The following is a 17,064-nucleotide window of genomic DNA, read 5'->3' as shown; positions in this document are numbered from 1 at the left end:
AGTTACTACGAGGATCTACGTTTGACCTTTATTGCCCCAGTTCTACAAAAGCTTAAAAATGAACCAGAACTCCAACGTATGAGAGCCTTGGTAGAAGATAAGGTTCCTGAAATTACGATCAATGTGGCCAAATTTTGTGTAGCCGCTATTAGGCGCAGGAAACAAGAGCCTTCCAATGTCAATATGCAGGCGAAGGCAAATACTTAATTTTATTTATGCTGTCTAATTTTAAATTGCAGTTATGTATCGAAATTGTCCTTTGTTTTTTCCGGTGTTATGCTTCACTGACTAGCTGTACGAGTTAATCTGGTCTGTGACCGTTTAATAAAATTTGATTTGATTTGATTAGATCTATGAGGGGAATAAGGGTTTTCTAACAGGTTTTTTTCAAAAAGAACTGTTAGGGGAAAAAAACTGTTTTCTGACAGCTTAAAGGGATGCAGGTGGCGCTGTGGTGTAAACCACAGAGCCTAGGGCTTGCCAATCGGAAGGTCGGCGGTTCGAATCCCCGCAACAAGGTGAGCGCCTGTTGTTCGGTCCCTGCTCCTGCCAACCTAGCAGTTCGAAAGCACATCAAGTGCAAGTAGATAAATAGGTACTGCTCCGGCGGGAAGGTAAACGGCATTTCCGTGTGCTGCTCTGGTTCGCCAGAAGCAGCTTAGTCATGCTGGCCACATGACCCGGAAAAACTGTCTGCGGACAAACGTCGGCTCCCTAGGCCAGCAAGGTGAGATGAGCGCTGCAACCCCAGAGTCGTTCGCAACTGGACTTAATTGTCAGGGGTCCTTTATGTTTACCTTTAACAGCTTAAAAGGCTATTGCTCCCAAGACTCTTGGGGGGATGCTATGGCTGTTAAAGTAATATAGCAGAGCACTTTTCTGTGACTTAAAATAACGGTGGACATGATTTCCAACACCTCTGTCCATTATTCCAGGATTCCGTCAGCTTCCTGAATGATAAAATGACCATTATCATGCCTGAGAATAGCTGCAGATGCAAAACCCAGCCCATAATTCTTTGTGTCGGCTAGATGAGGTCATGGCAAAGAGGTCAGGCATCAAAAATAGAGCTGGTGGCTTAGTCAGCCTTTTCCAAAGTGAAGGCCAGCTAGTTTCCCAGCCCGGTTGGCAACTCTGCTGCAACAGCCCTATAAGCAGCACTTAGGGGGCATTCAGAAATGGGATCTATTGTATTAGTTGACCCAGTTATTCTGCTAGCATTCTGTCCCATTTTCTAACATTGCTTTCACACTGCGGTACCTGTTGAATTATGGAACCGTGACTTTTTTGACCAATATACTGGCATGTCACGCTGAAGTTCATTCGCACCATCGAGTGTGGTGTGACAGGTGGCTGGCCTAGATGACCCTTGTGGTCCCTTTTCATTTCTACAGTTCTAGGATTCCAAGGGGCTAATGTGGGGGTGGTGGGGTGGGATGGGGTTGGCAAGCAGAGGAACAGCCCTTAATGTTTTTGCCTATTGTCTCATTTGGCCCTAAGCACATTCCCCCCAGTTTATAGGCAAAGGGAAGCTTGTGAGCATGCAAAAACGAAACGAGTGTCCAACATCATTATGGATATAGCTCGGCCTTGAGCCGTTCACTCAGAAGTGCTTAAACGTTCCAAATAAATTGGCCATTTAAGGATTTTCCCATAATTCCAATTTGCTTGTGGAGTATTTCTGATGGGCATTGAGAGAAGAACGATTCTTTCCCAGCCAAATGTTTGCTTCGTGTGTGTGTGTGGAATAAGTGGATTTATCTCACAGGGAGAGGGAAAAGGAAGAAATATGACATTAAAATATGCAGATCTGGGCTGAACATATTTCTCATATACAGGGGAAAGCATGATTTAAACACCCTCCATTTCCAATCTTTAATAAAAGCCATAATTCAGGATGCAAAGCTGAAACCCTGAGCATTGATACAGTGATTTGAGCAGGGGTGTGGGGGTGTGACATGGTCACCCCCTTCCTTAGCAAAGTAGCTACGCTTTAAGGCATTTGTCTCCAGGCCTAAATTAGCTTTGAGATGCAATCTTTCTTATATAAAGAGACATCGATACAGCAACAATTATGTGTGATCAATGAAGTTCAGCTCTAGAAGCCCCAGTGACTCAAGCTTCCATCGTATTTATGGATGGAAGCCTTCCCATTATCATTTTGTTCCTTAAAAGAATAACTGGGTTGACGAATGTGCTTATGTAGAACTAAGCTTCCCACAGGTATTTTATAAGTCATGTGAAAATAAGGAAGCAAGGAGGGGGAATAGGATTTTTTTCCTATTGAATTTCATTAGGGTTTATAGAGAAAAACACAAAACTTAATAACAAATATCTCTTCCTTTTTTGGGGTCCAAACTAAGACTTTGATCTAAATAACAATAAAAACATAAAGAGAAGGGGGCAGGAAGGACTTCCGGTCAGCGCCAGCAGCAATGGCGGACCTCCTTTGAGTTTCGGAGGGGGTAGCTCAGCGAGAGATCGGGTCCGGTGTGCTCCGGCGAAGCGGGGACCCTTAGAAATCGCAGGCGCGGACGCCTGTGAACGTGGAGGCTCGGCGGGCACCTTGGAGCGCCCCCCCAACCCGAAAGGAAGCCTTTTTTGAGGCTTCAGAAGGGAGCGGGGGAGAAGCGCGGTGCTGTGAGCGGATCGCTGCTTTCACTGAGCGAAGCCGTGTTGCCGTTGCTGGAGAGCGCTGACTTATTCCTGGGACATTTGGACTTAAAATTTAACCGTGAGTAGAAGAATTGGATAAAAGTGCATTATTTGGATTAATTGGACTATTTGTGAAAAAGCGGAAAAGTTTTAAAACGTCTGAATTGGCTACCGCGGTGGAAGCGTAAACAGGAAGTCCGCTTCCCTGCACTGTATATGGAATAAAGCATAGAGATTTGGAGCTAAACGTGGGAAAACTGAATTGAAATAAGTGTTTCTTTCTGACCTGAGAACTTTGGAGGGATCTACCCTTTGGAGGGATAAGGGAAAGACTCTTGATTCTACCGGACTGTTTAAATTGAAGGATTTAATGAGTGACCTGTTAGTGAGACGTCTCAGCTGTCAAAGCTGTTAAAGCTGCCTGTTGGTTGTAAAGGAGATACATTTTGGCCAACTTCATTGGGAAAAGATTGGAAAGGACTGAAAAGCTACACTGTGTTCTCTATTCTTGCCTTTCTGCTTAGTATCTTTCTCCTGTTATTTCAAAAGGACAGTAACTTGCTAGGTGGTAACAGTGTCCATCTAGTGGGACTCCCTGTAATTACAGGAAAGGAAAGGAATTTTCCACTTATAAACAGGAGCATCAGACGTGGGAAAGGAATTTGACCTTCACTTTGTTATGGCTGATGGTCAAAAAGACCAGTCAACTTTGAGATCAGGGAAACCTTGGACACATAGAAGGCAATCATCTGCTGGTTTGCCCGCATCGGCAATACAATCTAAGTCTGGTGGAATGTCTGAGGAACTTTTAGCCAGTGCTCTGACTAAGATTAATGAATCAATACAGCAATTAAGTACAAAAGTGGGGGAGACAAATAGGAAGGTGGAAGAGACGAACCAGAAAGTGGATATTGCAAACAGGAAAATTGACTTAAACACAGAAACATTAGGCAATTTGGAGAAAAAAGTAAATAGCAATACGGAATCTATTCAGAAACTACTGCAAGACTCAAAGTCTATACAGGAAAAAACTGCTGCTGTAGAATTTAAATTGGGGCAATTGGAAACTGAAAAAGTACCAGACTTGCAGAAAGAGATTGCAGAACATAAGTTAACGTTGTCTATGATTGACCTTAAAGACAAACAAACGAATCTTAGAATTAGAGCTGTTCCTGAGTTGGAGAAAGGTACCTTGATAGACTTTTTGACACAAGAATTTTTGGACTTTTGGAAATCGGAATTGAAACAAGAGGATTTTAAGATTGTGAGGGCCTTTCGACTGGGGAAAGGAGGAAGAAAGATCAAAATAAGGGACTGTTTGATTACCCTCCGATCCAAAGAAGAAAGGGACAAAATTTTGGGCTTGCATTACGAAAAACCTTTGACAATTATACAATCAAAAGTGGAAATCTTCAAAGATATACCAAAACATCTTCTTGATTTAAGAAAGGACTTTGGAGATTTGGTGGATTTGTTGAGAAAAAATAAAATCCTTTTTAGGTGGGAATTTCCCCAAGGTCTATCCTTTAGCTTCAAAGGAAGAAAGACCAAGATTAGATCAGTGGAGGAAAAGAACAAGTTTCTGAGTGCATACGAAGAAGATCTACAGAAAGGATTGGGAAAAGACATTGCGATACTGGATAAGGGTCTGCAAAAAAAAAGGAATTAAAATTGCAGAGCTTTGACAAATTAAAAACTAAAGTTCGAGATTGGCTGCATTATTATCAAACAAGGGAGGTTTTTAACTTAGATAAAAAGATTGGTTTCCAGGAGGAAAAATCTAAACTGGAAACGGAATTGTTAGAACCTAAAACTAAAAATCTGTCAAGAATGTATAATCTGCTGTTGAAATGGAATACACAGGATGAAATGGTTAAATCTGCTATGATTAAATGGGCGCAAGATGTTGGGCATAATATCATGTTTGCTGACTGGGAACGGTTATGGACCACAGGTATGAAATTTACGGCTTGTAATGCCTTAAGAGAAAACATAATGAAAATGATTTACAGGTGGTACTTAACCCCAGTCAAGCTAGCAAAAATTTATCATCTGCCTGATAATAAATGTTGGAAATGTAAAGAAAATGAAGGTACTTTTTTTCACCTTTGGTGGACGTGCCCAAAGATCAAGGCCTTCTGGGAAATGATATATAATGAACTAAAAAAGGTATTGAAATATACTTTCTTGAAGAAACCAGAGGCCTTCCTCTTGGGCATGGTCGGCCAATTGGTGCGAAGGGAAGACAGGAATTTTTTTATGTATGCGACAGCAGCGGCAAGAATACTTATTGGGAAATATTGGAAGACACAAGAATTGCCTACCCGAGAAGAATGGCAGAGGAAAGTGATAGACTATATGGAACTGGCTGAGATGACCGGCAGAATTCGAGATCAGGAAGAAGGGTCGATGGAAGAAGACTGGAAAAAATTTAAAATATATCTTCAGAAACACTGTAATATAAAAGAATGTTAGAAAAGGTTAGAGAAGAATATTAGACCGTATTGGCAGACAGAGTATAATGGAATAAGTAAATATGAAGTGTAAAACAAAGATAGAGGAGAATTAAATACTTTCGAATGTTAAAATAAGTAAATGAAAAGAAGGTTAGAAGGATTTGCTGGAGATACGATTTAAATTAGAATACAAAGCAGAGAGGTGAGAGGAAGTCACGGAAATAAGTAAATGGGAAGATGGTTCTAATGGTTTAATTTGATTTTTTGTTACTTTTTTATTGTGATTTTTTGTCTTTTGTATTTTTCTTTGTATTGTTTGTTTATTTTTGTAAGATGTATGCGATTTGTTTTTCTTTTTCTACTTTTTTCTTTCTCTGTAATTTTAAAATTGGAATAAATATTCTTAAAAAAAAAAAGAGAGAAGGGGGCAGGAAAGAAAGGCATAAGAGAAAGAGAGAAATAAATAAAAAGAAATAGAGTAGATATTGATAAGGATAAAATGAAAAACAAGAAATAATTTTGCATCACAAAGGACCACAGATATCTTTGGATTTGTTTAGGCCTTAGTAGGGTATTCTATTGTGGAACAGAAACTTGTTTTGTTAAAAAGGAAGCTAGCATTCCTTGCACTCAAGGCCACATGACGCATTGTAAGACATAGCCATGGGCATACAGATTTGTAAATCTCCAAAGCTAAACATGAGTAAGGAGTCACAACAGACAATCATATGCCAGAATTATCCCTGAGTCAAGGGACTTCAACTATGACACTTTTGACTGAAGTGATCCACAATATAACAAAGTATAAATAATAGGATGTTAATCAAACCACAATGTCTCAGTAACCGAATAGGAAAGCTGATACTATTCCAGCAAGCTAGGGACAGGATTTGAGTGCTTGTATTTGCCTTGAATGAACGCATATATCATCTCTGTGATAGTCCAGATGAGTTATCGTTCAGCCAGACCCCTTTCACCAGCAATATATGTTAGTGATGCCATGGAATGATGACGAACATTCTAACTGTTCAAGAAGAATGTATGTGCAGACTCAAGGACTTGAGGGATGAAAGAAGGAAATGTTTTAGAAGAAGAATAAAACCGGCAAGAGCCCCCCCTAGGCCAGAGTTTGTTATATGATGAAGGCCCCCCTTCCTGCTTTGCTTCCAGACAAGGTCACCTTCTTTGGCCAAAAACCAAAGAAGCTGATAACTTCATGCAACAGATCCGCGCCTTGCTGGTGTCTTGAACCTGAGATATCTCTATGCCATCATAAACCCTGGCAGAAAAGACCAAAAGCCTGGGAGACAGCTGCATTCTGCTTCCACACTAGCAAGATGCAATTTGAGGTCACATTTCACCCAGACCAAAACACATGAAAAGTGTGCACAGAACAGCTGGCAAGGAGTGTGGCCTGTGGACATTACTGAGGGCCTGATAGAGAGGCTCAGAGGGCCACAGCCAGTCTTCAGGCTTCACTGCCCTGGCTCCAGTTCTAATTCAGCATGCCAATCCTGGCATAATTCTGGCTCCTTTCTGCACAAACTTCACAGCATTTCCTGCCCAGCCCAATATTTTCTGCTTGTTTTCATTCTGAAGCTTTCGCATGAATGGAAAACAAAACAAAACAAAACCCCCTAACCAAATTGCTCCTCAAACGAATATTCACCAATGGTTCTGGCTATTAGAACAAATTTACAATCTGTAAAGAAAAAGAAGGAACATTTTATCATATGTGGTGGGAATGTAAGAAAGTAAAAAACTTCTGGGAAATGATATATAATGAGGTGAAAAAGATGTTGAAATATACATTTCCAAAAAAACCAGAAGCATTTTTACTTGGTATTATAGGTGAGGATATTAGTAGACAGGATGTTAAATTGTTCTTATATGCAACAACAGCAGCAAGAATATTGTTGGCTCAGAAATGGAAGCAAGAAGAAATACCGATGGAAGAAGAATGGCAGACAAAATGAATGGACTACACGGAACTGGATAAAATGACAGGGAGGATTCAAAACCTGTGGGACCAGAGATTTACAGAAGATTGGAAGAAATATACGAACTATTTGAAGAGCAACAGCATCAACAAATTTTGCTAGTATGACTACAATAAGTTTTGTAAGGAGAAATATATGAAATATTGCAAAGAAGAGAAAGAAGAGAGACATTAGTTATGAGATTTAAATGTAATAGTGAAAGTAAGAAATGTATATTAAGTGAAAAGATTGGAAAAATTTCAGATGTCATTGATGGAAGTAAAAAAAAATGTATATGATATAAAAGTATGTTTAATATTGTTGAAAGTGATATGTTAAAAAACTAATTATATATATATAATCATATATGTATATATGAACAAATTTACAATTTAGCTTATGCCTGCAGTGGAAAATGTGTTGTTTTTGCCATGGTAGGGAGGAGAAAGCTAAAAAGGATGGGTCTTGTCTGACTCAGTTGGTTTACCCCTTTGCCCGAGAAGGGCTACAGAGAGGGATAGCTCTTTAAATTAGGATGCCATCACTTAGTTAAGCACTATTTAAATGTTAAAGATATAATTTCGTGGGGTTTAATGGCCCCATTACTTCTGATCTATAACCTGAGGTAAAGACTCTGATTGGACTCTCTTTCAGGATATCTTAAAGGTTAGACGGACAATTAGGTTCATCCACAACACAGTCTTTCATGTTTTACTTTTTAAAAAAATCTAACCAACTAGTTAAAAAATAATAATCCAAGAGTGTTATCCTGAGATAATAACTCTTTAAGTACTGGACTCTTTACTCATTCCCTCCCCATATAGGTTAATAGGGCAGATCCTAATAATATTAATAATAATAATAATAATAATAGTAATAATAATAATACCCCACCCATCTGCGTTAAAAACCTCCAAGTACAGGGCTGCCTTCAGATGTCCTCTAAAAGTTGTGTAATTCTTGACATCTGAAGGGAGGGCGTTCCACAGGGAGGGCGTCACTCCCGATAAAGCCCTTAAAGCACATCCAACACACGTTTAGAGCATGTGCCTTTCTCCAAAGAATCCTGGGAAATGTAGTTTCTTAAGGGGGATAAGAATTGCACTTGCTGAGGGAGAAACTACAGTTCCCAGAATTCTTTTGGGGAAGGTATGTTATTTAACTGTGCATTGGATGTGCTTTAAGTGCATGGGGTCTCTGCTCCATGTTCACAGCCTGCGGACATTGCCCCTGACAACTGTGCTTTCAGTGTGATGTGTGCCATTTCAGCTTTACAGCAGAGCCCCCCTGATTCACACTTTTGAAAACAGGATGAAAATTGAAGCCCGGTCATTCTTTGAAATTTGCACTTCTCTGAACTTTGTAATGCAATTCTCCAGGCAAGCAATATGTACATGAAAATGCATAAACATTCACGAAAGGAATGCATTTCATGAAATTGCATGAAAATGCGTTATATTAGAGAAATTCGTTTTGTGAACGTTCCCATTAGGAAAAAATTACATACTAAAATATGCATGCTGGGAGAAATTGGCACAAAACTTCACACAAGCACTTGCATATGCGTAGAGGCAGCTCATACTTGGGTGCAGTGCAATGTATGAACAAGCTGATCCCTACTTAGGTACCTAGGATCTTCGTACCTACGGGACCGCCTCTCCCAGTATGTCTCACGGAGGACCTTAAGGTCCATAAATAGCAACACCCTAGAGGTCCCAGACCCTAAGGAAGTCAGATTAGCCTCAACCAGAGCCAGGGTCTTTTTAACACTGGCTCCAGCCTGATGGAACGCTCTGTCTCATGAGACCAGGGCCCTGCAGGATCTGATTTCTTTCCGCAGGGCCTGTAAGGCAGAGTTGTTCTGCCTGGCCTTCGACTTGGAATCAATTTGATTCCCTCCCCCTCTTTCTTTTTTCCTTTCTCTTCCTGTGATGGAACTCCTATTTGGGGACTTCCCTGGCTTTTTTCTGGCCCATGTAGGACCAGTCTGGATAGTTAGCCTTGGTGAAGACTTGACGTTTTCATCCCCCCAAAAGTTTTTGATTTGAGTTTCCATTGAAATGAGGCTGTATTTTAATGTTTTAATGTTGTATTTTAATCTTGTTTTTAAGTTGTATTTCAATCAATTTGTTTTTATATTGGGTGTTAGCCGCCCTGAGCCCAGTCTAGGCTGGGGAGAGCAGGGTATGATTAAAATTTATTATTATTATTATTACTTCCAATCTAGATTAAGTTGAGTCACAGAATTGGAGGGGGTCTTGAATGTCATCTAGTCCAACCTGCTCCAACCATCTCCAGTAGATGGCTCTCCTTGAAGACCCTCAGTAGGGGAGAACCCTCCACCCCAGCTCTCCTTGGATGGCTTTGCTGGTGCAATCAGTGAACATAGGTAGCTATACGAATATATGACTAAGTGTCTCCTCTCCCCCCATCGTCCTTCTTTCACTGTTTTTGATAGCACAAAGGCTAGGGGGAGAGGCAGAAGTGGGGTGGGGGAGGAAGAATGGGGTTCGGATTTGCCAGAAAGTCACTTTGGCATTGGGGGCAAGGGGCTGGATTATCTGACTGCCCTGCCCATCAATGTGGCTTGCTAGGCAAAATGTGTTGCTGACCAGAGCTCACTTCGCCCTGCCAGATAACAATTTTTGTGCAGATGGAAGGCATGCATAGACCAGAGGAAGAGTTACAACCTTGCCACTCACCATTCATATTGGTGATTCGGTCCACAGGAGCTTTTAAGGAATGCAGGCATAATAAAGTACAACCTGTCTGCTTTAATCACAGCTGGAAGGTGTTGCTATCACCTGATTTGAGATTCAGCATTCCTTTCAGGTGGTACATCACAATTCTTTTTCATTTATTTTATTTTTATCACTAGTACAAGCTCCCACTGCAGGAAAGAATTGATGAACCAGAGCTGTTTCGATTCGATTTTCCTTTTTGAATGCATCACCCTTTCGTTGTGTTCTTGGAATGAAGCATGGAACACTGGCCAAATCCTGCTTGTTAAAAAAACGAACTGGAAACTGCTTTTGTATGATCAAGATGCCCACTTTCGGAATGGGTGAGTTTTGAACTGCTCTTAGCATGGATTAAGCAGTGCTTTTGCTTGTCTTGCTGTGGCAAGGGGTAAATCATTTTAACAGGAAACCTCATCGTAATTGCACCTAGGTGTAAATCACTTGCGATCAGAAAAACTAGCCTCTCTGCCTGCATCTGTCCTCTGAATTACATTTCATGCAAGACTCAGATATGCCACAGGGAGAACCAGTTGAAAGTCAGATTTCAAGTTTTCTCTGCATAATGTGCCCCCCCCCTCAAATACATGGCATATGGGGAAAACACACATTGACATTTGCCAATGCCTTACAGATTATTATTGCTACTACTGCCAGTGCTATTATGATTTTTAAAGGATAAATGTAGGTGCCCACCGATAAATATTTACTAGATAAAGCATGCTTGCATATAATAAAGAAAAGAGCATAAAGCACAGCAGATCTGGAGACCATTGGGATGGGTGATTTAGGGAGGTTATATTATACCAGGGAATTCAAGTCCAGAAAACAGTTCTGTTAAAATAGAACTTTTTCTTTCTTTCTAGAATCACACTTAGCTTGGCAGTCACTGCTCTGTTATGAAGTCTTCCCCAAAGGCTTGGGACTCCTTTCTAGGCTTTTTGCTGAATGCCAAAATACACACGGCTAGATAGTTCATATATCTTAAAACTTCAAATAAGAGCTAATTGGGAGGTCCAATCCGATCAGAACCATGGTGGGAGGAGTTTAAAGCTCTTCCCTCTTGCCCCCATCATCATGGTTGAAATATACTCAGAGTTGAGAGTGGATTTCATGCTCTTTATTCAGCTCATAGTTGTGAGGAGGAATGAAAGTTCCCCCAAAGTATCTGCTTTATATACATTATTTACACAATGGGCTGCACGTGATTGGCTAATTCCAGGATTCTCCTGTAGGCCAATCAGGTTGTCGATTCACTTCCATCTGGAGCTGGATTGGGTGGCTCCTGCAGACCAATCATGCTGCTGCATTGTTCTAGGACCAATCAGACTGCTGCATTCTGAATCCTATTTTTTAGGACCAATCAGACTGTTGCATTTTGGATCCTATTGTTCTAGGACCAGTCAGACTGCTGCATTTTGGATCCTATTCAACTCAGTACATTACAATGGTTCTGTTGACAAGTACTCTCCTAGCTGTTACTTGCATTGGAAAGAAATCTCCTCCACTGGCATGCTCCTATGGGCCGAGGGGTCTTTGCCCCCCCATAAAATATTTGAGGGGGCCGGGACTCCCAAAGTTGATGGGCATTGCCATTCAAATGGTGTCCTTTCCCCTATCATGTGATTGATTATGTAGGGCAGAGCTCACTTGCCCCTCCCTATTTTATTCAAGCTGACACCCCTGGCTGCAGAAATGTACCAAACAGCCACAACTGCTAGCCCTTACCTGCTGGTAGCCTGAGCCCAGCGTATGTTTCCAAACATGTGCCTTGCCATCCATATTTTCCATGTGCACACTGTGCAAATTATCAGTGCAAATTAGAAACCCCTCTTCACCCTGAGTACAACTGGATTGTTTAGAATCCTGTACAATGGTACCTCGGTTTATGAATTTAATCCGTTCTGGAAGTCCATTCTTAAACTCAAACCATTCTTAAACTGAGGCATACTTTCCCTAATGAGGCCTCCCACCACCGGTGCCCTTCCACCGTTCGGCTTCCATTCTTAGACCGAGGTAAAGTTCGCAAACCGGGATACCTACTTCCTGTTTTGCAGAGTTTGTAAACCAAATCGTTCGTAAACAGGACTGTTTTTAAACCGAGGTACCACTGTGTTTTATTATCTGCTTCCATTTTTATTTCTATAGAAAGAGGTGTCTTTTCAACAAGGTGATGGGGGAACTACTTTGTACCAGCCTACTCTGTTTCTTTTTTGCTTTCCCCTGCTTAATTTCAAATACAGTGGTACCTCGGGTTACATATGCTTCAGGTTACAGACTCCACTAACCCATAAATAGTGCTTCAGGTTAAGAACTTTGCTTCAGGATGAGAACAGAAATCATGCTCCGGCAGTGTGGCGGGCAGCTGGAGGCCCCATTAGCTAAAGTGGTGCTTCAGGTTAAGAACAGTTTCAGGTTAAGAACGGACCTCCAGAACGAATTAAGTACTTAACCCGAGGTACCACTGTACTCTATGCTGTCAAGATTTGGTTTTAAGTAAAAAAGACAGAGCCTAAATCACCTTCACCATCTGCTTAGTTAACCGTTTAATGCTTTTTTGGTTTTATTTCATCATGCATTCTGCTTCAAAAGATACCCCTGTCTTGATCTTGGCTAGTTTGTTAAAGATAATTGCCATGCCAGCTCCTGCGCTCGGATGATCATAATGCGGAACTAGTGGCTGGACTGAGGCTGTGGAGATATTAATTTTAACACAAAATTTTAGGATGACGACTTTTCTGTTGTTGCTCTCATTGCTGGATGTCAGAGTGATGTTTCTCCCGATGATCTGATACACACACAAACACCATTAGATGCTGCCCCTGCCCTGTTATAGTTCATTTCAGCAGCGAGACCTCTTTCCCTTCCCATCTTCCTCCCCGGCTCATACTAAAGCAAGAGTCAAGAAGATTCAAAAGGCATTCATCCACCTCGGGGAATACTTTGGAGAGATCAAAAAAGTGCTGTTGCGCAAGCTGTTTCCTGTGGGAGGGGCATGGCAGAGCAATCAATCCAGGAATGCACTGTAAAATCAATGCTCTGTATAATTAGGGCACTCCAAGGGTAAAAAAAAATCCTCTCTGAGGCATAACAGGCCTCTCAAACACAAGGGATCTGACATGGCTCCAAACAAACAATTTTTAAATAAAGTTCACAGGCAGGGGAATGTATAGCTCTGCGAGTTTTGGTTCAGGAAAAGCGTCAAGAAATGACAGCACACTTTCAAATGAAGACAGGTCCATCTAGCTGCTCACTGTCTACACTGGCAGCTGTCTGGGGTTTCCAGGCAGGGGTTTCTCCCACCCCTACCAGGAGATTCCAGGGACTGAACCAGGGACCTTCTCTGTCTGCAAAGCAGATGCCCTACTGCTGAACTACAGCCAGTGGCGTAGCAAGGTCAGGTGGTACCCAGTGTGGAAAATTTCTTGTCAACCCCCCCCCCCCCATGAAATCTAGTTGGACTCCCAAGGGACAGCGATCTATGTCCATGACTTCTGGTGTCTGATTCTCTCTCCCAACTGTATGTTCTGGTGGTGCAGGATTGGGTGAGTGTGATTTTCATGCTTGTTCATCCCTCCGTCTTTTGGGATGGGTCTCCCATCCTCACATAGCGTATTTTTCGCCCCATAGGGCGCACCGCCCCATAGGACGCACCTAGCTTTTTGGGGGGGGGAAATAAAGGAAAAAAAATATTTCCCCCCCAGGCGCGGGGCTGGCGCGGGGGAAGCCCGAGCTTCCCCCAATCCCAGCCCCGAGAACAGCCTGCTATCTGCAAGCCTAGGGACGCCAGCGGTAAGTCGCGCCGGTCTCCCCAGGCCTGCATTCGCCCCATAGGACGCACACACATTTCCCCTTCATTTTTGGAGGGGAAAAAGTGCGTCCTATAGGGTGAAAAATACGGTACCTGCTTTGAAAAAGTCCAGAAATTCACTTAGACTTCCCTTCCCCTTTGTCCAACTTTGCTCTATGGTCCACCACCTCCAAAGCTTCCCTGTTCACTCTCACCCTTCCTATAGCACGCATCCCTTCTTGCTCTTGGGCCCCGGATGATGCTTTTGCCACTCTCCTTTTTATTTAGTTAAAAATAATTTTACATAGCAGTGCGCAGTACAATGTTAGCATTGCAATAAAACCAATGCTTATACAATATTCACCATTAAAAAAAGAAATCAGGAAATCCAAAGCAAACAAATTAAGAACAGACTGGTATTAATTGCCAGCAAAATGCTTGGGGAGAATAGATGAGCTTTTTCTGAGCAGGGAGCAAAACAGCATCAATCTAGGCACCTGCTATGATTCAGAGGGGAGATGGTTCCATAGAGAGGTTGTCACAATAGCAAATGATCTCTTCCTGGTTACTGCAAGCGGGACCATTTCGGAAGGGCCATAGCTCAGTGGAAGAGCATTTGCTTTGCATGCAGATGGTCCCTGGTTCAGTCCCCAGCATCTCCAATTTGTTGTTGTTGTTTAGTCATTTAGTCGTGTCCGATTCTTCGTGACCCCATGGACCAGAGCACGCCAGGCACTCCTGTCTTCCACTGCCTCCCGCAGTTTGGTCAAACTCATGCTGGTAGCTTCCAGAACACTGTCCAACCATCTCGTCCTCTGTCGTCCCCTTCCCCTTGTGCCCTCCATCTTTCCCAACATCAGGGTCTTTTCCAGGGAGTCTTCTCTTCTCATGAGATGGCCAAAGTATTGGAGCCTCAGCTTCAGGATTTGTCCTTCCAGTGAGCACTCAGGGCTGATTTCTTTAAGAATGGACAGGTTTGATCTTCTTGCAGTCCATGGGACTCTCAAGAGTCTCCTCCAGCACCATAATTCAAAAGCATCAATTTTTTGGCGATCAGCCTTCTTTATGGTCCAGCTCTCACTTCCATACATCACTACTGGGAAAACCATAGCTTTAACTATACGGACCTTTGTTGGCAAGGACCTGCAATATCACTTCCCTGACACCCAGGAGAGCTCCCACCAGCCAGCGTAGAGATAATACTGAGCCTGAAGAAGAACCAATGACCTGGCATGGCATAAGCCAGATTCCGATCTTTCTATGACCTCTGCTGTGCTCCAAGCCCAGATTAACTGGGATGTTTCATACCTATTGCTCCAAGCACGCTCCAGGGATGTGCAAAGTACTCTTCTTTGCATGCCTTTTAGTAGTTTGATAGCAGAAGGTGCTGTTTCATGGCCTTTGGTGGTTGGTGGCTGCTCTCCAAGCCACAGAAATCAATTTGTATCGTCTACTCCTGACTTTAGAGGAATTGAAGCCGCCTGCCTATGTGGAAATTTGCAGCATACGAATTCATACCCTCCAACATTCGTCAGAAGAAAATACAGCGGACCCTCTGGAGAGGAACTTAATTCGTTCTGGGGGTCCTTTGCTACCCCGAAAAGTCCGCAAAACGAGGCATCACTTCTGCGCATGTGGCGAAACCTGGAAGTTTACACTTCTGGGTTTGCAGCATTTGCAACACAGAAGTTACGTTACCCGAAGGTAACATCACCCAAGGGCCCACTGTAGGGACATTTGTCGCACCCTTCCGCTGACCCTACTTGACTCCCCCATTTTTGCCCCCCTCCCACTGGCAGAGCATATCCTATGAGGAGCAGGGGTGTGTGCCCCTACTACAGTGGACACTCGGATTGCAAACATGATCCATGTGGGATGCACGTTCACAACTCACAGCATTCACAATCCGCAGCGGTGCGCCTGCACACATGCGGGTTGTAATTTGGTGCTTCTGCGCATCTGCGACTGCCGAAACCCAGAAGTAACCCGTTCCGGTACTTCCGGGTTTCGGCGGATGTGTAACCTGAAAAAAAGCAACCTGAAGCGGCCCTGTAACCCGAGGCATGACTGTACTACACCAATGGGACACAACACACATGCCCTCCACCGTCCTGAGAAAACCCCTTCATTCCTATTTTATTTTATTCTTTGGTAGATTTCCAAAAAGAAACATACACACCAATTAAATAAATTTTATAAATGGGCAAGAATAGACGTGGATAACCAAAGCATATATAGAGAGAGAGAGAGAGAGAGAGAGAGAGTTCTGTTCCACTCCCTCTTTCTTCCCTCCTTCCCTCCCAGGGTGGCCCTGCCCTCTGCCTGCCCCTCAAAGCTGGCACATCACACGGGGCTGGACCTTGGCGGCAACTGCCACCTCTCCTTCTCCTTGCTTGCTCTTTAGCTGCCACTACAAGCTGCCCGAAGAAGGAGACCTGCAGCGGCAGTTATGGAGAGATAATGAGGTGCTCCCTAAGAGCCCCCCTGTGCTGGGCCCGGGGGTTACTCGAGCAACACAGTCCAGGTCCGGTCCCAAATCCAAGAGTTCTGCAAGGAGTCAGTCCAACAGGGCCAAGGCAGGACACGAGGCAGGAAACCAGGCAAGGTCGGGCACACGATCACAGGCAGGTTCTGGCAAACAGCAATGTTGCTCCCGCAACCTGGGGCAGGGTCCGACAGCCTTTTATCTTTGTCAGGGTAATGGCCGGTCCTGATCCCCTGGCAACTCACCTCCCTGTTTTGCCCAAAGGCGAGCACTCCTCCTGCGAGTACTCAGGTCTCTCCTTCTCTCAGACCTTAGTCTCTGCAGCCCGGGAGACGTCGGTGGGTTACTAGACCCAGAGGCCGCCTCAGCCTCTCCTGACCCAACTGGTAGTGGAGCAGCTGTGAGTGATGGCCCAGCTGAAGGCAACGAGGTAATCCCCACATCTGGATTCAGGGCAGGCTCAGGCCCCTGACTTGGCCCAGTTGGTGCTTGTTGCAGGGGAACCTGTGCAGACTGGGGCTCTTGAGAATCAGGCCCCAGACTAGGTTCAGCTGCTGCCTGAGGCAAAGGATCCAGTGCGGACTGAGACTGCTCCGGCTCCGAGTCCGACCCCGAGTCCCAGGCCATCCCCCCCCCACTGCTGCTGCCACTGCTTGGGACCCCCCTCCCCGAGCTTGGTGGTGGCAGCGCTGGTGGGGGAACTAGGGACATCCAATCAGAAGCCGGGATGGCTTTCATAATTCTGGGACTGTCACTGGGAAATCAGGACACTTGGAGGGTGTGTGAATTCAGGGAAAGTCTTCAGCATCTCTCTCTACCGCCCCCTCTGCCCCCAGCAATGAGTACTACTAGAAACTTGCTTTTTTAAAAATAAGAGGGGCTGTGATCCTCAATATTCCATTACTGCCCCTGAGCCTTATTCCACAGGGCAAATAAATCCCAAGCCCCTTGCCTAAAATCA

The sequence above is a fragment of the Podarcis pityusensis genome (assembly GCF_964106645.2).
Source record: "Podarcis pityusensis genome assembly, chromosome: 6".
Lineage (NCBI taxonomy): Eukaryota > Metazoa > Chordata > Lepidosauria > Squamata > Lacertidae > Podarcis > Podarcis pityusensis.
The sequence above is the reverse complement of the archived record's forward strand: the minus strand, read 5'-3'. Positions refer to the sequence as shown.